The sequence below is a fragment of the Pungitius pungitius genome, chromosome 3, assembly GCF_949316345.1.
Source record: "Pungitius pungitius chromosome 3, fPunPun2.1, whole genome shotgun sequence".
Taxonomy (NCBI): domain Eukaryota; kingdom Metazoa; phylum Chordata; class Actinopteri; order Perciformes; family Gasterosteidae; genus Pungitius; species Pungitius pungitius.
Window position 1 is genome coordinate 19,555,447 of NC_084902.1, and position 16,460 is coordinate 19,571,906.

The window sequence follows — 16,460 nt, forward strand, 5'->3', positions numbered from 1 at the left end:
AAGACTCCTGGTGTGACTTGAAATGTGTTTAATGAATCCAGGATGTAATATTTGTTCTGTATGCAGGGACAGTGATTTAATTTGTCATGTTGTATATTTTTGGTACATGCTAAGTTAATGAATGTACATTCTAAAGTGCAATATCCATATGTGAATAAGAGTTGTATAGGTTTATGATAGTCGATATGGTGTGGGAATGTCCCTTATGTAGTTGGTCAATAGGAACTATATTAGGCAGTAATAACAGCTAAGGTAATTACAGGTGGATATTTCTGTGAATTCACCTTGATTGAGACTGCATCTATAAGATGTACAGGACAAGAAAAATGCACTGGATGTAAATAGCATATGTGTTGAATCAATTATACAAACGCAATCTGGAGAACGAGACAAGTGTTTCTGTGATTCTTGCGCTTCAGACTCTACCTTTTATTTTACAGGGATAAGATTGCAATATTAATTTTAGCTGAAAGGACTTGGCTCCACTGATTCAATTTGAATTCACCAATATAAAATGCCCCCGAGGAGAAGCGTATCTTACTAAATGTATTCATTAATTTATTAAGCAAAGATTTCTTTAGGAAGACAGCGACGTGGTCATCCGGTGTGTGTAGTTAAAAGGTGAATATTTCTTGATGGAGCAAAAGTGGTGTGATTTAGTCTCTTTTTGACCCGCGAGTCCGGCCGACCGCTGCCACCCCGACGTGCGAGGAGAGGCGAAGGCCCGTTCATCGCTGCTTGCAGCTTTAATTAGGGCCTGAGCCGACTGAAAGTCGGGCGAAAGCCCTATTGAAATTGCAAGAATTCTTCTTATTATTATTATTTCACCACTTCAATCGCACTTTTGGGGCCTTTGCCATGTTCAAAAACTCTTGAATTTTTGCATGCGCTTCAGAAGTGCGAAAAATTTATATATTCTTGGGGTCGCGCAATTTGGGGATGAAAAAAAGTGCTCTCTAGCGCCCCCTAAAGTGCTGCCTCTGGGGACATTTTTGTCCACTTTTACGGATTGACTTGAAATTTTGCACACAGGTGCTCTTGGTTGTGCTCTACAAAAAAGTCAATTATGGTATGCAAATGCGCCTACCGTTTTATGTCCGCCATTTTGAATTTTGTGAAAAACACGTTTTTGCGAACTCCTCCCAGACGCTTGGTCCGATTTTCACGAAATCTTCAGCAAAATGATCATTGGCTCAATGCCATCAAAAGTTATTAAAAGCTTGTTGATATCTCATTGCGTTTTTAATTGATGGACCAATCAAGTTGTAGGGGGTGTGGCCTGAAAAGGAAAGACCAATAACTTTAAAAGTAAAAGGCCTGTTGCCACCAAATCTTTAGGACATGTTCACATTGGGTCCTAGAACTTTCCCTGAGAATTTTAAAAAAATCGAACATTAGGGGGCGCTATGGTGATTTACTGTATTTTGGCCTTTTTTTCGCAATTTCCACCGTATTTTGGTTTTACAAACGAACGAACTCCTCCGAGAGTTTAAATCCGATCGATTTCAAAATCGGGCAAGTTGATCCTGACCCCCTTGGGGTCAAAAGTTATTAAAATCAAGAGTTTTCATAAAACTACCTGGCCGTGAGCTTGCGTGCAGTTTGGACGATTTTTGACGATTTTTCTCAAAAATGTAAAATGGTATAACTCCAAGGAACATTGATATTTCTGGCTATAAATGTATATTCATGATGCTTGTGTAGGCCTTTAAGTAATGCCATGCAGTGATTTTCGAAAAAGTATAGCGCCACCTATTGGCTTAGGTCAATGCAAAGTTTCTACATTTACATGTCCATTTCCTAGCCCTTTAATCTGATCAACTTCAAATCTGGGAATATAAGACGTAAGACTGTGACGATGGCTCACAGTGAGAATTGGGAGTTTTGGACCAACTTTGTTGCCGTGACGACGCTATCTCCGCATGAAAGTTCAAGCACATCTTCTGAGCCTTGGCAAACTCCAAAACTCTTTGAAAGCTCACTGAGTGTCCTAGGTGATGACCTTTACAGACTTGATGTAGAGTTTTGGATCAAAAGTTAAAAATTCCCTTCATTGCGCCCCCTGGAAGTTTTCAACGAAGCGGCGCCGGCACCATGTTTGACCTAGAATTGTGGTGATTTTTTTAACAATTGTATTAAAGGGAGACTTCAAATAAAGTCTCTGACGACTATGCTGAAAAACAAACAGGAAGTCAGTTATAACTCTATCAGTGTGAATATTCCCTGTAGTTTTGCAAGAGAGTCACCAATCCTATTTGACGGACGTTTCGAATTACTACAATGTATCAGAGCAGATAGCACATCTGTAGAGCACTCGGCCCCTGGCGCTGGATATGCGGGTTCGATTCCAGGTGCGGAAGATCTTTTTTTTTCTCCTCTATTTCGGTTTTGCACTTTGTACATCGCCTCAACCTATTTATTAAGACTCCTGATGTGACTTGTCAACTTTTTGCAGGCCTTTTGCAGCTCGGCAGTAGCCTTGTCTTGGTGGATTCCGTTCATGAGACCACAGAGTCAGGTTTGAATGCCAGCCCCGAGAGTGATTTATTTTGTCTCCTTAGTCTCTTTTTGACCCGCGCGCCCGGCCGACCGCCGCCCCCCCCCGACGTGCAAGGGGGCGAAGGCCCGTTCATCGCTGCTTGCAGCTTTAATTATTATTATTATTCTTATTATTTCACCACTTCAATCGCACTTTTGGGGCCTTTGCCATGTTCAAAAACTCTTGAATTTTTGCGTGCGCTTCAGAAGTGCGAAAAATTTATATATTCTTGGGGTCGCGCAATTTGGCGATGAAAAAAAGTGCTCTCTAGCGCCCCCTAAAGTGCTGCCTCTGGGGACATTTTTGTCCACTTTTACGGATTGACTTGAAATTTTGCACACAGGTGCTCTTGGATGTGCTCTACAAAAAAGTCAATCATGGTATGCAAATGCGCCTACCGTTTTATGGCCGCCATTTTGAATTTTGTGAAAAACACGTTTTTGCGAACTCCTCCCAGACGCTTCGTCCGATTTTGACGAAATCTTCACCAAAATGATCATTGGCTCAATGCCATCAAAAGTTATCAAAAGCTTGTTGATATCTCATTTAGTTTTTAATTGATGGACCAATCAAGTTGTCGGGGGTGTGGCCTAAAAAGGAAAGACCAATAACTTTAAAAGTAAAAGGCCTGTCGCCACCAAATCTTTAGGGCATGTTCACATTGGGTTGTAGAACTTCCCCTGAGAATTAAAAAAAAATCGAACATTAGGGGGCGCTATGGTGATTTACTGTATTTTGGCCTTTTTTTCGCAATTTCCACCGTATTTTGGTTTTACAAACGAACGAACTCCTCCGAGAGTTTAAATCCGATCGATTTCAAAATCGGGCCAGTTGATCCTGACCCCCTTGGGGTCAAAAGTTATTAAAATCAAGAGTTTTCATAAAACTACCTGGGCGTGAGCTTGCGTGCAGTTTGGACGATTTTTGACGATTTTCCTCAAATATGTAAAATGGTATAACTCCAAGGAACATTGATATTTCTGGCTAGAAATTTTAATTCATGATGCTTGTGTAGGCCTATAAGTATTGCCATGAAAAGATTTTCGAAAAAGTATAGCGCCACCTATTGGCCTAGGTCAATGCGAAATTTCTACACTCAGATGTCCATTTCATAGCCCTTTAATCTGATCCACTTCAAATCTGGGGATATAAGCCTTAGTACTGTGATGATTGGTCACCGTGAATATTGGGAGTTTTGGACAAACTTTGTTGCCGTGACGACGCCATCCTCGCATGAAAGTTCGAGCACATCTTCTGAGCCTTGGCAAACTCCAAAACTCTTGAAAACCTCTGTGAGTGTCCTTAGTGATGGTCTTTACAGACTTGATGTGGAGTTTTGGATCAAAAGTTAATAATTGCCTCCATTGCGCCCCCTGGAAGTTTTCGACGAAGCGGCGCCGGCACTCTGTTTGACTTACAAGTACGGTGGTTTTTGAGAAAATGTATTACAGAGAGACTTAAAAGAGTCTCTGAGGACTATGCTCTAAAACAAACAGGAAGTCAGTTATAACTCTATTAGTGTGAATATTCCCTGTAGATTTGAAAGAGAGTCACCAATCCTATTTGAGGGACGTTTCGAAGTATAAAATTGTATCAGAGCAGATAGCTCATCTGTAGAGCACTCGGCCCCCGGCGCTGGAGATGCGGGTTCGATTCCCAGCACGGCAGATCTTTTTATTTTCACCTCTATTTCGGTTTTGCACTTTGTACATCGCCACAACTTATTTAATAAGACTCCTGATGTGACTTAAAATGTATTTAATGAATCCAGGATGTAATATTTGTTCAGTATGCAGGAGCAGTGATTTAATTTGTCATGTTTAGTTTTTTTACATGAGAATATGGTTCGGTACATGCTGAGTTAATGCGAACAGCTGACGTGGGGCGCTTGTGGTAGCGGGGCAGCTAACAGACACTTTAATATAATTACATCTATGGTTTAAATACTCGTATTCTGCCACATACTGGTGGAGATGCAAACACGTTTACTCTGCGATCTCCATAAACTGTCTCTGCTCTGCTCACTGAAGCAAAAGTCTCTGACGACTATGCTCTAAAACAAACAGGAAGTCAGCTATAATTTTTTTTAGTGTGAACATTCCCTGTAATTTTGCAAGAGAGTCACCAATCCTATTTGAGGGACGTTTCGAATTACTACATTGTATCAGAGCAGATAGCACATCTGTAGAGCACTCGGCCCCCGGCGCTGGAGATGCGGGTTCGATTCCCAGCACGGCAGATCTTTTTATTTTCACCTCTATTTCGGTTTTGCACTTTGTACATCGCCACAACTTATTTAATAAGACTCCTGATGTGACTTAAAATGTATTTAATGAATCCAGGATGTAATATTTGTTCAGTATGCAGGAGCAGTGATTTAATTTGTCATGTTTAGTTTTTTTACATGAGAATATGGTTCGGTACATGCTGAGTTAATGCGAACAGCTGACGTGGGGCGCTTGTGGTAGCGGGGCAGCTAACAGACACTTTAATATAATTACATCTATGGTTTAAATACTCGTATTCTGCCACATACTGGTGGAGATGCAAACACGTTTACTCTGCGATCTCCATAAACTGTCTCTGCTCACTGAAGCAAAAGTCTCTGATGACTATGCTCTAAAACAAACAAACAGGAAGTCAGATATAACTTTTTTAGTGTGAATATTCCCTGTAGTTTTGCAAGAGAGTCACCAATCCTATTTGAGGGACGTTTCGAATTACAATATTGTATCAGAGCAGATAGCTCATCTGCAGAGCACTTGGCCCCCAGTGCTGGAGATGTGGGTTCGATTCCCAGCACCGCGGATCTTTTTTTTTCACCTCTATTTCGGTTTTGCACTTTGTACATCGCCACAACTTATTTAATAATACTCCTGATGTGACTTGTCAACTTTTTGCAGCTCGGCAATAGCCTTGTCTTGGTGGATTCTGTTCATGAGACCAAAGACTCAGGTTTGAATGCCAGCTCCAAGAGTGATTTATTTAGTCTCTTTAGTCTCTTTTTGACCCGCGAGTCCGGCCGACCGCTGCCACCCCGACGTGCGAGGAGAGGCGAAGGCCCGTTCATCGCTGCTTGCAGCTTTAATTATTAGGGCCTGAGCCGACTGAAAGTCGGGCGAAAGCCCTATTGAAATTGCAAGAATTCTTCTTATTAGGGCCTGAGCCGACTGAAAGTCGGGCGAAAGCCCTATTGAAATTGCAAGAATTCTTCTTATTATTATTATTCTTATTATTTCACCACTTCAATCGCACTTTTGGGGCCTTTGCCATGTTCAAAAACTCTTGAATTTTTGCGTGCGCTTCAGAAGTGCGAAAAATTTATATATTCTTGGGGTCGCGCAATTTGGCGATGAAAAAAAGTGCTCTCTAGCGCCCCCTAAAGTGCTGCCTCTGGGGACATTTTTGTCCACTTTTACGGATTGACTTGAAATTTTGCACACAGGTGCTCTTGGATGTGCTCTACAAAAAAGTCAATCATGGTATGCAAATGCGCCTACCGTTTTATGGCCGCCATTTTGAATTTTGTGAAAAACACGTTTTTGCGAACTCCTCCCAGACGCTTGGTCCGATTTTGACGAAATCTTCACCAAAATGATCAGTGGCTCAATGCCATCAAAAGTTATTAAAAGCTTGTTGATATCTCATTGGGTTTTTAATTGATGGACCAATCAATTTGTCAGGGGTGTGGCCTAAAAAGGAAAGACCAATAACTTAAAAAGTAAAAGGCCTGTCGCCACCAAATCTTTAGGACATGTTCACATTGGGTCCTAGAACTTGCCCTGAGAATTAAAAAAAAATCGAACATTAGGGGGCGCTATGGTGATTTACTGTATTTTGGCCTTTTTTTCGCAATTTCCACCGTATTTTGGTTTTACAAACGAACGAACTCCTCCGAGAGTTTAAATCCGATCGATTTCAAAATCGGGCAAGTTGATCCTGACCCCCTTGGGGTCAAAAGTTATTAAAATCAAGAGTTTTCATAAAACTACCTGGGCGTGAGCTTGCGTGCAGTTTGGACGATTTTTGACGATTTTCCTCAAATATGTAAAATGGTATAACTCCAAGGAACATTGATATTTCTGGCTAGAAATTTTAATTCATGATGCTTGTGTAGGCCTATAAGTATTGCCATGAAAAGATTTTCGAAAAAGTATAGCGCCACCTATTGGCCTAGGTCAATGCAAAGTTTCTACATTTACATGTCCATTTCCTAGCCCTTTAATCTGATCCACTTCAAATCTGGGAATATAAGACGTAAGACTGTGACGATGGCTCACAGTGAGAATTGGGAGTTTTGGACCAACTTTGTTGCTGTGATGACGTCATCTTCGCATGAAAGTTCAACCACATCTTCTGAGCCTTGGCAAACTCCAAAACTCTTGGAAAGCTCATTGAGTGTCCTAGGTGATGACCTTTACAGACCTGATGTAGAGTTTTGGATCAAATGCTAAGAAATCCCTCCATTGCGCCCCCTGGAAGTTTTCGACGAAGCGGCGCCGGCACCATGTTTGACCTACAATTGTGGTGATTTTTTTAACAATTGTATTAAAGGGAGACTTCAAATAAAGTCTCTGACGACTATGCTCTAAAATAAACAGGAAGTCAGTTATAACCATATTAGTGTGAATATTCCCTGTAGTAGTGCAAGAGAGTCACCAATCCTATTTGAAGGACGTTTCAAACCACTAAATTGTATCAGAGCAGATAGCTCATCTGCAGAGCGCTCGGCCCCCAGCGCTGGAGATGTGGGTTCGATTCCCAGCACGGCAGATCTTTTTATTTTCACCTCTATTTCGGTTTTGCACTTTGTACATCGCCACAACTTATTTAATAAGACTCCTGATGTGACTTAAAATGTATTTAATGAATCCAGGATGTAATATTTGTTCAGTATGCAGGAGCAGTGATTTAATTTGTCATGTTTAGTTTTTTTACATGAGAATATGGTTCGGTACATGCTGAGTTAATGCGAACAGCTGACGTGGGGCGCTTGTGGTAGCGGGGCAGCTAACAGACACTTTAATATAATTACATCTATGGTTTAAATACTCGTATTCTGCCACATACTGGTGGAGATGCAAACACGTTTACTCTGCGATCTCCATAAACTGTCTCTGCTCTGCTCACTGAAGCAAAAGTCTCTGAGGACTATGCTCTAAAACAAACAGGAAGTCAGTTATAACTCTATTAGTGTGAATATTCCCTGTAGATTTGAAAGAGAGTCACCAATCCTATTTGAGGGACGTTTCGAAGTATAAAATTGTATCAGAGCAGATAGCACATCTGTAGAGCACTCGGCCCCCGGCGCTGGAGATGCGGGTTCAATTCCAGGTGCGGAAGACCTTTTTTTTTCACCTCTATTTCGGTTTTGCACTTTGTACATCGCCTCAAGCTATTTATTAAGACTCCTGATGTGACTTGTCAACTTTTTGCAGGCCTTTTGCAGCTCGGCAGTAGCCTTGTCTTGGTGGATTCCGTTCATGAGACCACAGAGTCAGGTTTGAATGCCAGCCCCGAGAGTGATTTATTTTGTCTCCTTAGTCTCTTTTTGACCCGCGCGCCCGGCCGACCGCCGCCCCACCCCGACGTGCGAGAATAGGCGAAGGCCCGTTCATCGCTGCTTGCAGCTTTAATTATTATTATTATTCTTATTATTTCACCACTTCAATCGCACTTTTGGGGCCTTTGCCATGTTCAAAAACTCTTGAATTTTTGCGTGCGCTTCAGAAGTGCGAAAAATTTATATATTCTTGGGGTCGCGCAATTTGGCGATGAAAAAAAGTGCTCTCTAGCGCCCCCTAAAGTGCTGCCTCTGGGGACATTTTTGTCCACTTTTACGGATTGACTTGAAATTTTGCACACAGGTGCTCTTGGATGTGCTCTACAAAAAAGTCAATCATGGTATGCAAATGCGCCTACCGTTTTATGGCCGCCATTTTGAATTTTGTGAAAAACACGTTTTTGCGAACTCCTCCCAGACGCTTCGTCCGATTTTGACGAAATCTTCACCAAAATGATCATTGGCTCAATGCCATCAAAAGTTATCAAAAGCTTGTTGATATCTCATTTAGTTTTTAATTGATGGACCAATCAAGTTGTCGGGGGTGTGGCCTAAAAAGGAAAGACCAATAACTTTAAAAGTAAAAGGCCTGTCGCCACCAAATCTTTAGGGCATGTTCACATTGGGTTGTAGAACTTCCCCTGAGAATTAAAAAAAAATCGAACATTAGGGGGCGCTATGGTGATTTACTGTATTTTGGCCTTTTTTTCGCAATTTCCACCGTATTTTGGTTTTACAAACGAACGAACTCCTCCGAGAGTTTAAATCCGATCGATTTCAAAATCGGGCCAGTTGATCCTGACCCCCTTGGGGTCAAAAGTTATTAAAATCAAGAGTTTTCATAAAACTACCTGGGCGTGAGCTTGCGTGCAGTTTGGACGATTTTTGACGATTTTCCTCAAATATGTAAAATGGTATAACTCCAAGGAACATTGATATTTCTGGCTAGAAATTTTAATTCATGATGCTTGTGTAGGCCTATAAGTATTGCCATGAAAAGATTTTCGAAAAAGTATAGCGCCACCTATTGGCCTAGGTCAATGCGAAATTTCTACACTCAGATGTCCATTTCATAGCCCTTTAATCTGATCCACTTCAAATCTGGGGATATAAGCCTTAGTACTGTGATGATTGGTCACCGTGAATATTGGGAGTTTTGGACAAACTTTGTTGCCGTGACGACGCCATCCTCGCATGAAAGTTCGAGCACATCTTCTGAGCCTTGGCAAACTCCAAAACTCTTGAAAACCTCTGTGAGTGTCCTTAGTGATGGTCTTTACAGACTTGATGTGGAGTTTTGGATCAAAAGTTAATAATTGCCTCCATTGCGCCCCCTGGAAGTTTTCGACGAAGCGGCGCCGGCACTCTGTTTGACTTACAAGTACGGTGGTTTTTGAGAAAATGTATTACAGAGAGACTTAAAAGAGTCTCTGAGGACTATGCTCTAAAACAAACAGGAAGTCAGTTATAACTCTATTAGTGTGAATATTCCCTGTAGATTTGAAAGAGAGTCACCAATCCTATTTGAGGGACGTTTCGAAGTATAAAATTGTATCAGAGCAGATAGCTCATCTGTAGAGCACTCGGCCCCCGGCGCTGGAGATGCGGGTTCGATTCCCAGCACGGCAGATCTTTTTATTTTCACCTCTATTTCGGTTTTGCACTTTGTACATCGCCACAACTTATTTAATAAGACTCCTGATGTGACTTAAAATGTATTTAATGAATCCAGGATGTAATATTTGTTCAGTATGCAGGAGCAGTGATTTAATTTGTCATGTTTAGTTTTTTTACATGAGAATATGGTTCGGTACATGCTGAGTTAATGCGAACAGCTGACGTGGGGCGCTTGTGGTAGCGGGGCAGCTAACAGACACTTTAATATAATTACATCTATGGTTTAAATACTCGTATTCTGCCACATACTGGTGGAGATGCAAACACGTTTACTCTGCGATCTCCATAAACTGTCTCTGCTCTGCTCACTGAAGCAAAAGTCTCTGACGACTATGCTCTAAAAAAAACAGGAAGTCAGCTATAATTTTTTTTAGTGTGAACATTCCCTGTAATTTTGCAAGAGAGTCACCAATCCTATTTGAGGGACGTTTCGAATTACTACATTGTATCAGAGCAGATAGCACATCTGTAGAGCACTCGGCCCCCGGCGCTGGAGATGCGGGTTCGATTCCCAGCACGGCAGATCTTTTTATTTTCACCTCTATTTCGGTTTTGCACTTTGTACATCGCCACAACTTATTTAATAAGACTCCTGATGTGACTTAAAATGTATTTAATGAATCCAGGATGTAATATTTGTTCAGTATGCAGGAGCAGTGATTTAATTTGTCATGTTTAGTTTTTTTACATGAGAATATGGTTCGGTACATGCTGAGTTAATGCGAACAGCTGACGTGGGGCGCTTGTGGTAGCGGGGCAGCTTACAGACACTTTAATATAATTACATCTATGGTTTAAATACTCGTATTCTGCCACATACTGGTGGAGATGCAAACACGTTTACTCTGCGATCTCCATAAACTGTCTCTGCTCTGGTCACTGAAGCAAAAGTCTCTGACGACTATGCTCTAAAACAAACAGGAAGTCAGCTATAATTTTTTTTAGTGTGAACATTCCCTGTAATTTTGCAAGAGAGTCACCAATCCTATTTGAGGGACGTTTCGAATTACTACATTGTATCAGAGCAGATAGCACATCTGTAGAGCACTCGGCCCCCGGCGCTGGCGATGCGGGTTCGATTCCAGGTGCGGAAGATCATTTTTTTTCACCTCTATTTCGGTTTTGCACTTTGTACATCGCCTCAACCTATTTATTAAGACTCCTGATGTGACTTGTCAACTTTTTGCAGGCCTTTTTCAGCTCGGCAGTAGCCTTGTCTTGGTGGATTCCGTTCATGAGACCACAGACTTAGGTTTGAATGCCAGCCCCGAGAGTGATTTGTTTTGTCTCTTTAGTCTCTTTCTGACCCGCGTGTCTGGCTGACCGCTGCCCCCCCCAACGTGCAAGAAGAGGCGAAGGCCCGTTCATCGCTGCTTGCAGCTTTAATTAGGGCCTGAGCCGACTGCAAGTCGGGCGAAAGCCCTATTGAAATTGCAAGAATTATTATTTTTCTTCGTTATTATTTCGCCACTTCGAACGCACTTTTGGGGACTTTATCATGTTCAAAAACTCTTGAATTTTTGCACGCGCATCAGAAGTGCGCAAAATTGACGTATGATTCGGGTCCCGCAATTAGAGGAGAGAAAAAAGAACTCTCTAGCGCCCCCCAAAGTGGCCGCAATGTTAATTCTTTTTTTTACTTTTACCGATCGACTTGGAACCTTTTCACACAGGTTCTCTTGGATGTGCTGTACACAAAAAAAATTATGGTATGCAAATGCGCCTACCGTTTTATGGCCGCCATTTTGAATTTTGTGAAAAACACGTTTTTGCGAACTCCTCCCAGACGCTTGGTCCGATTCTTACGAAATCTTCGGCAAAATGATCGTTGGCTCGATGCGATCAAAAGTTATTGAAAGAATGTTGATATCTCATTTTTCAATAAAGTTATGGACCAATGAAGTTTGTAGGTTTGTGTCCTGAAAGTTCAAAGGCCTATAACTTTTTTTTTTTCTAACCGTCATTTTCACCAAATTTTGAGGACATGTTCACAATGAGTCCTAGAACATCCCCAAATTTTCCCAGAATATTTGAACATTAGGGGGCGCTGTGGTGATTCTGTGTATTTTTGGCCATTTCCTTCAATTTTTGCATTTACAAACGAACGAACTCCTCCGAGAGTTTAAATCCGATCCATTTCAAAATCTGGCAACTGGTTCCTGACACCCTTGGGGTCAAAAGTTATTAAAATCAAGAGTTTTCATAAAACTACCTGGGCGTGAGCTTGCGTGCAGTTTGGACAATTTTGGAAGATTTTTTTCCAAAATGTAAAATGGTATAACTCCAAGGAACATTGATATTTCTGGCTATAAATGTATATTCATGATGCTTGTGTAGGCCTTTAAGTAATGCCATGCAGTGATTTTCGAAAAAGTATAGCGCCACCTATTGGCTTAGGTCAATGCAAAGTTTCTACATTTACATGTCCATTTCCTAGCCCTTTAATCTGATCAACTTCAAATCTGGGAATATAAGACGTAAGACTGTGACGATGGCTCACAGTGAGAATTGGGAGTTTTGGACCAACTTTGTGGCTGTGACGTCGCCATATTCGCATGAAAGTTCAAGCACATCTTCTGAGCCTCGGCACACTCCAAAACTCTTGAAAACCTCTGTGAGTATCCTACGTGATGACCTTTACAGACCTGATGTGCAGTTTTGGATCAAAAGTGAAAAATTGCCTCCATTGCGCCCCCTGGAAGATTTTGACGAATCCCCGCCCGCACCCTGTTTGACCGACAAGTCCGCTGATTTTTTACCAAATGTATTAAAGGGAGACTTAAAAAAGTCTCTGAGGAATTTTCTATAAAACAAACAGGAAGGCAGTTATAATTTTTTTAGTGTGAATATTTCCTGTATTTTTGGCGGAGAGTGACCAATCCTATTTCAGTGAGTTTTCGAATTCTCAAACCCATCAGAAGGTTTAGCTCTCCTGGTAAGAAACCGCCCCCCCGATCCTATGGTCGTGAGATCGAGCCCCGACGAAATTATCCTTTTTTTTTTTGTTTCTTCTTTTTTTAAACGTGTGTCCGGCTGATCTAACGGACAAAATGATTCAGTTAACTCTCCTTGCTGAGGTTATTAAATAACTGTACACGTTAGAGCAGCTGTGTCACACTCGTTTCAGCCACATACGGCTGCTGGGCACAGCTGCCGTATGTGTGGAGCTGGAGGGAGGAGCTGGCGTTGCAGCCCGGTACGGTCTGGACGGTGCAGCCGTTCGCCAGCGTGTCGCGAGTTTGACACATCTAACCAAGAAAAATAACACGGACAGATCAATATATTTACATCTGAATTTAAATACACGTATTCTGCCACATACGGGTGGAGATGCAAACACGTTTTGTGATTTTACTTGATGTTACGGGAAACTGTTACGTTAAAGAACTCAATTACCCAGCAGTCTTTGTTGACGGACATGCGCAGAGTAGAGGGCGGCTCGTAGTGTCGCGTGAGTTAATGCTGTTATCGCGAGAGGTCGCCATTGGAGCCTCTGCGTTGAACAGCTGCAGGTCCAGTTGTATCCAGTCCGCATTTTATATTTTAAACTGCTTACTACACACCTATGCTTACACCCAAACGGACTAAACCAAGTGGAGATGCTTTGGACGGTGAGTGATGACTTTTTCCTTGTGCGTTCTTCAGTCTTACCCACTTAAATAGCGGGGATACTGCGGGGAACATGCTAACAGCTGTTTAAGGGACGTCCTGTCACAAACATCTCTTTTTCTACTCTTTTTTTCCGCGTCTCCGGCTGATCTAACGAACAAAGTGATTCAGATTACTCTATTTGCTGAGGTTATTGACTTAAATAGCTATACTTGAAGAACATCAACTAGCATACGTATTTTGTTCCTGTAAAGCTAACTACGGTAGCTTCACGGGGATAAAAGACCCCTCTTCACGCTGTCAGCGCCACTTTGTTTACGTTTCCGTGTGCCCTAAATAACTTGGCCCGATTGAATCACTTTATTTACACACTTTGAGTAGAACCGTCCTCGCAGCAGCTAACTTAACTACTTTGTTGTTTAACTTCATTGTCTATAATCTGCCCGCAGCGTGCAGCCGGGCGCAGCTAAATGACACGTAATGTATTGTGCGTCTTCAATGCTTTTCAATATGTTATATATTTATTGCCTTCACAATGAGCATGAATCTAACATTAAATGATATGATTAATATGCCCCTTATAGCGGCTTTTACACAATAAACAATATCCAAAAAGCCGCAGCAGGCTAAGACATGAGGGGATCATACTAATGACGCGTCCGTTTCACCGAGAAGTAACATACGCAAATCGCTTACTTTACCAGATGCATTTTATTGGTCAAGTGAGTATCAAAGCACATGAAACTCCATTGAAGTGACGATGACATTGACGATGGTGATAACAATGACGGTGACGATTACAATGACGCTGACGGTCAAAAGAGAGTTTTTCCCCATGCTCACCCTGCAGCCATGCTCCAAACCACCACACCCCACAGGTGAACAGACACACACTAATATACACACACACACACACACCACACCCCCTTACGGTGTCGTGGATACAAATGACGTCACACCACACGCACACATACAAACAATGTAGAAGGAAAGAATAATACAAAAGAATAATCAAAACGATGTATGGCTCCTACACCCCTCATTCCAAAGAAATAATATACACACGTCAAGCTCATTATGGAGTTGAAACAACAAATTACTAAACTGTAAACAGTTAATATAAGAGAAAAAAATATTGTAATCAAGATAAATGTTTTCAAAACGTGTGATTAACTAGTCAATTGTCTATAATCTGTTGACAGCCATAATCGTATTCTGATAATACACGTTGGTGCTCAAATATTTTCAGATGGCCCGTGCAAAGTCATGCCACCAGTCTGAGGACATCACTGGGAATGGCACATGGGACACGTGGCTTTCAACTCCAGCGAGGTGGGAAAGCATTTCTTTATGTATATTTTGTTCTGTGTGCATAATTGTAAAAGACTTCTTCCCGCATTCGTACAACAGCATTCCATATCGTGTGACTGTCGATGGATGTAATAATTTGGCCTTCTTTTTTTCTTCCACCACACGGCACAGGTGGGCTTCACCGCGGGCAATCGTGGCAAAGACCCAAGTCGACTGGACCACAGCGGAAAATGATCCTTCCAGAGAAGAAGTTATTTACTTCTACAACGAATGGAAGAGTTACAACTTCCAGATGACAGCTCTCCGCTCATCCTTCTGGGCAACTTGAACATCCGACAGAACTTATGTGACCTACTGCGTTTATTTTCTCCTTTAGCTCTCATTTAAGTATTAAAATTCACTGTATTTTTGCAAGAGAGGCACCAATCCTATTTGAGTGACGTTTCGATTGTGAAATTGTATTGGACCATATAGGTCATCTGCAGAGCGTTGGCCCCTGGCGCAGTAAACCAGGGTTTGATTCTTGGCATGCACAAGACTCCTCATGTGACTTAAAATGAATCCAGAATGCAATATTTGTTCAGTATGCAAGGGCAGTGATTTATTTAGTCATGTTTGGTCATGTTTTGGTTTTTTTACATGACAATATGGTTTGGTACATGCTGAGTTAATGAATATACATTCTAAAGTGCAATGTCCATATGTGAATAAGAGTTGTATACGTTTATCATAGTCAACATGGTGTGGAAATATCCCTTATGTAGTTGGTCAATGGGAACTATAGTAGGCCGTAATAACAGCTAAGGTAATTACAGGTGGATATTTCTGGGAATTAACCTTAAATGAGACTGCATTTATGATATCTAAGATATACAGGACAAGAAAAATGCACTGGATGTGTATATGTGTTGAATCAATTATACAGACGCAAACTGGAGAACGAGACAAGTGTTGCTGTGATACTTATTGTGGTCATCGTGCCCGAGACCCGTAACAATTACTCCGCAGGTCTTTTGCAGCGGGGCAACAGCCCGGCGTCGGTGGATTCCGTTCGCGAGGCCGCAGATTCAGGTTTGAATGGCAGCCCCGAGAGTGATTTGTTTAGTCTCTTTAGTCTTTTTTGACCCGCGAGCCCGGCCGACCGCCGCCCCACCCCAACGTGCGAGAATAGGCGAAGGCCCGTTCATCGCTGCTTGCAGCTTTAATTAGGGCCTGAGCCGACTGAAAGTCGGGCGAAAGCCCTATTGAAATTGCAAGAATTCTTCTTATTATTATTATTTCACCTCTTCAATCGCACTTTTGGGGCCTTTGCCATGTTCAAAAACTCTTGAATTTTTGCATGCGCTTCAGAAGTGCGAAAAATTTATATATTCTTGGGGTCGCGCAATTTGGGGATGAAAAAAAGTGCTCTCTAGCGCCCCCTAAAGTGCTGCCTCTGGGGACATTTTTGTCCGCTTTTACGGATTGACTTGAAATTTTGCACACAGGTGCTCTTGGATGTGCTCTACAAAAAAGTCAATCATGGTATGCAAATGCGCCTACCGTTTTATGGCCGCCATTTTGAATTTTGTGAAAAACACGTTTTTGCGAACTCCTCCCAGACGCTTGGTCCGATTTTGACGAAATCTTCACCAAAATGATCAGTGGCTCAATGCCATCAAAAGTTATTAAAAGCTTGTTGATATCTCATTGGGTTTTTAATTGATGGACCAATCAATTTGTCGGGGGTGTGGCCTAAAAAGGAAAGACCAATAACTTAAA

The 16,460-nt window shown here is 41.8% G+C and overlaps 1 long non-coding RNA gene across 1 annotated transcript in view; it reads left to right on the forward strand.

Annotated features, from left to right (window-relative positions):
* The window catches only part of LOC134126993 (uncharacterized), a 59,522-nt gene extending 43,062 nt beyond the window's left edge, over positions 1–16,460 (forward strand). Inside the window, exons 2-3 of the long non-coding RNA XR_009955928.1 lie at positions 14,638–14,720; positions 14,871–16,460. This is a non-coding gene — a long non-coding RNA (uncharacterized LOC134126993). The remainder of the gene's footprint in view (positions 1–14,637; positions 14,721–14,870) is intronic.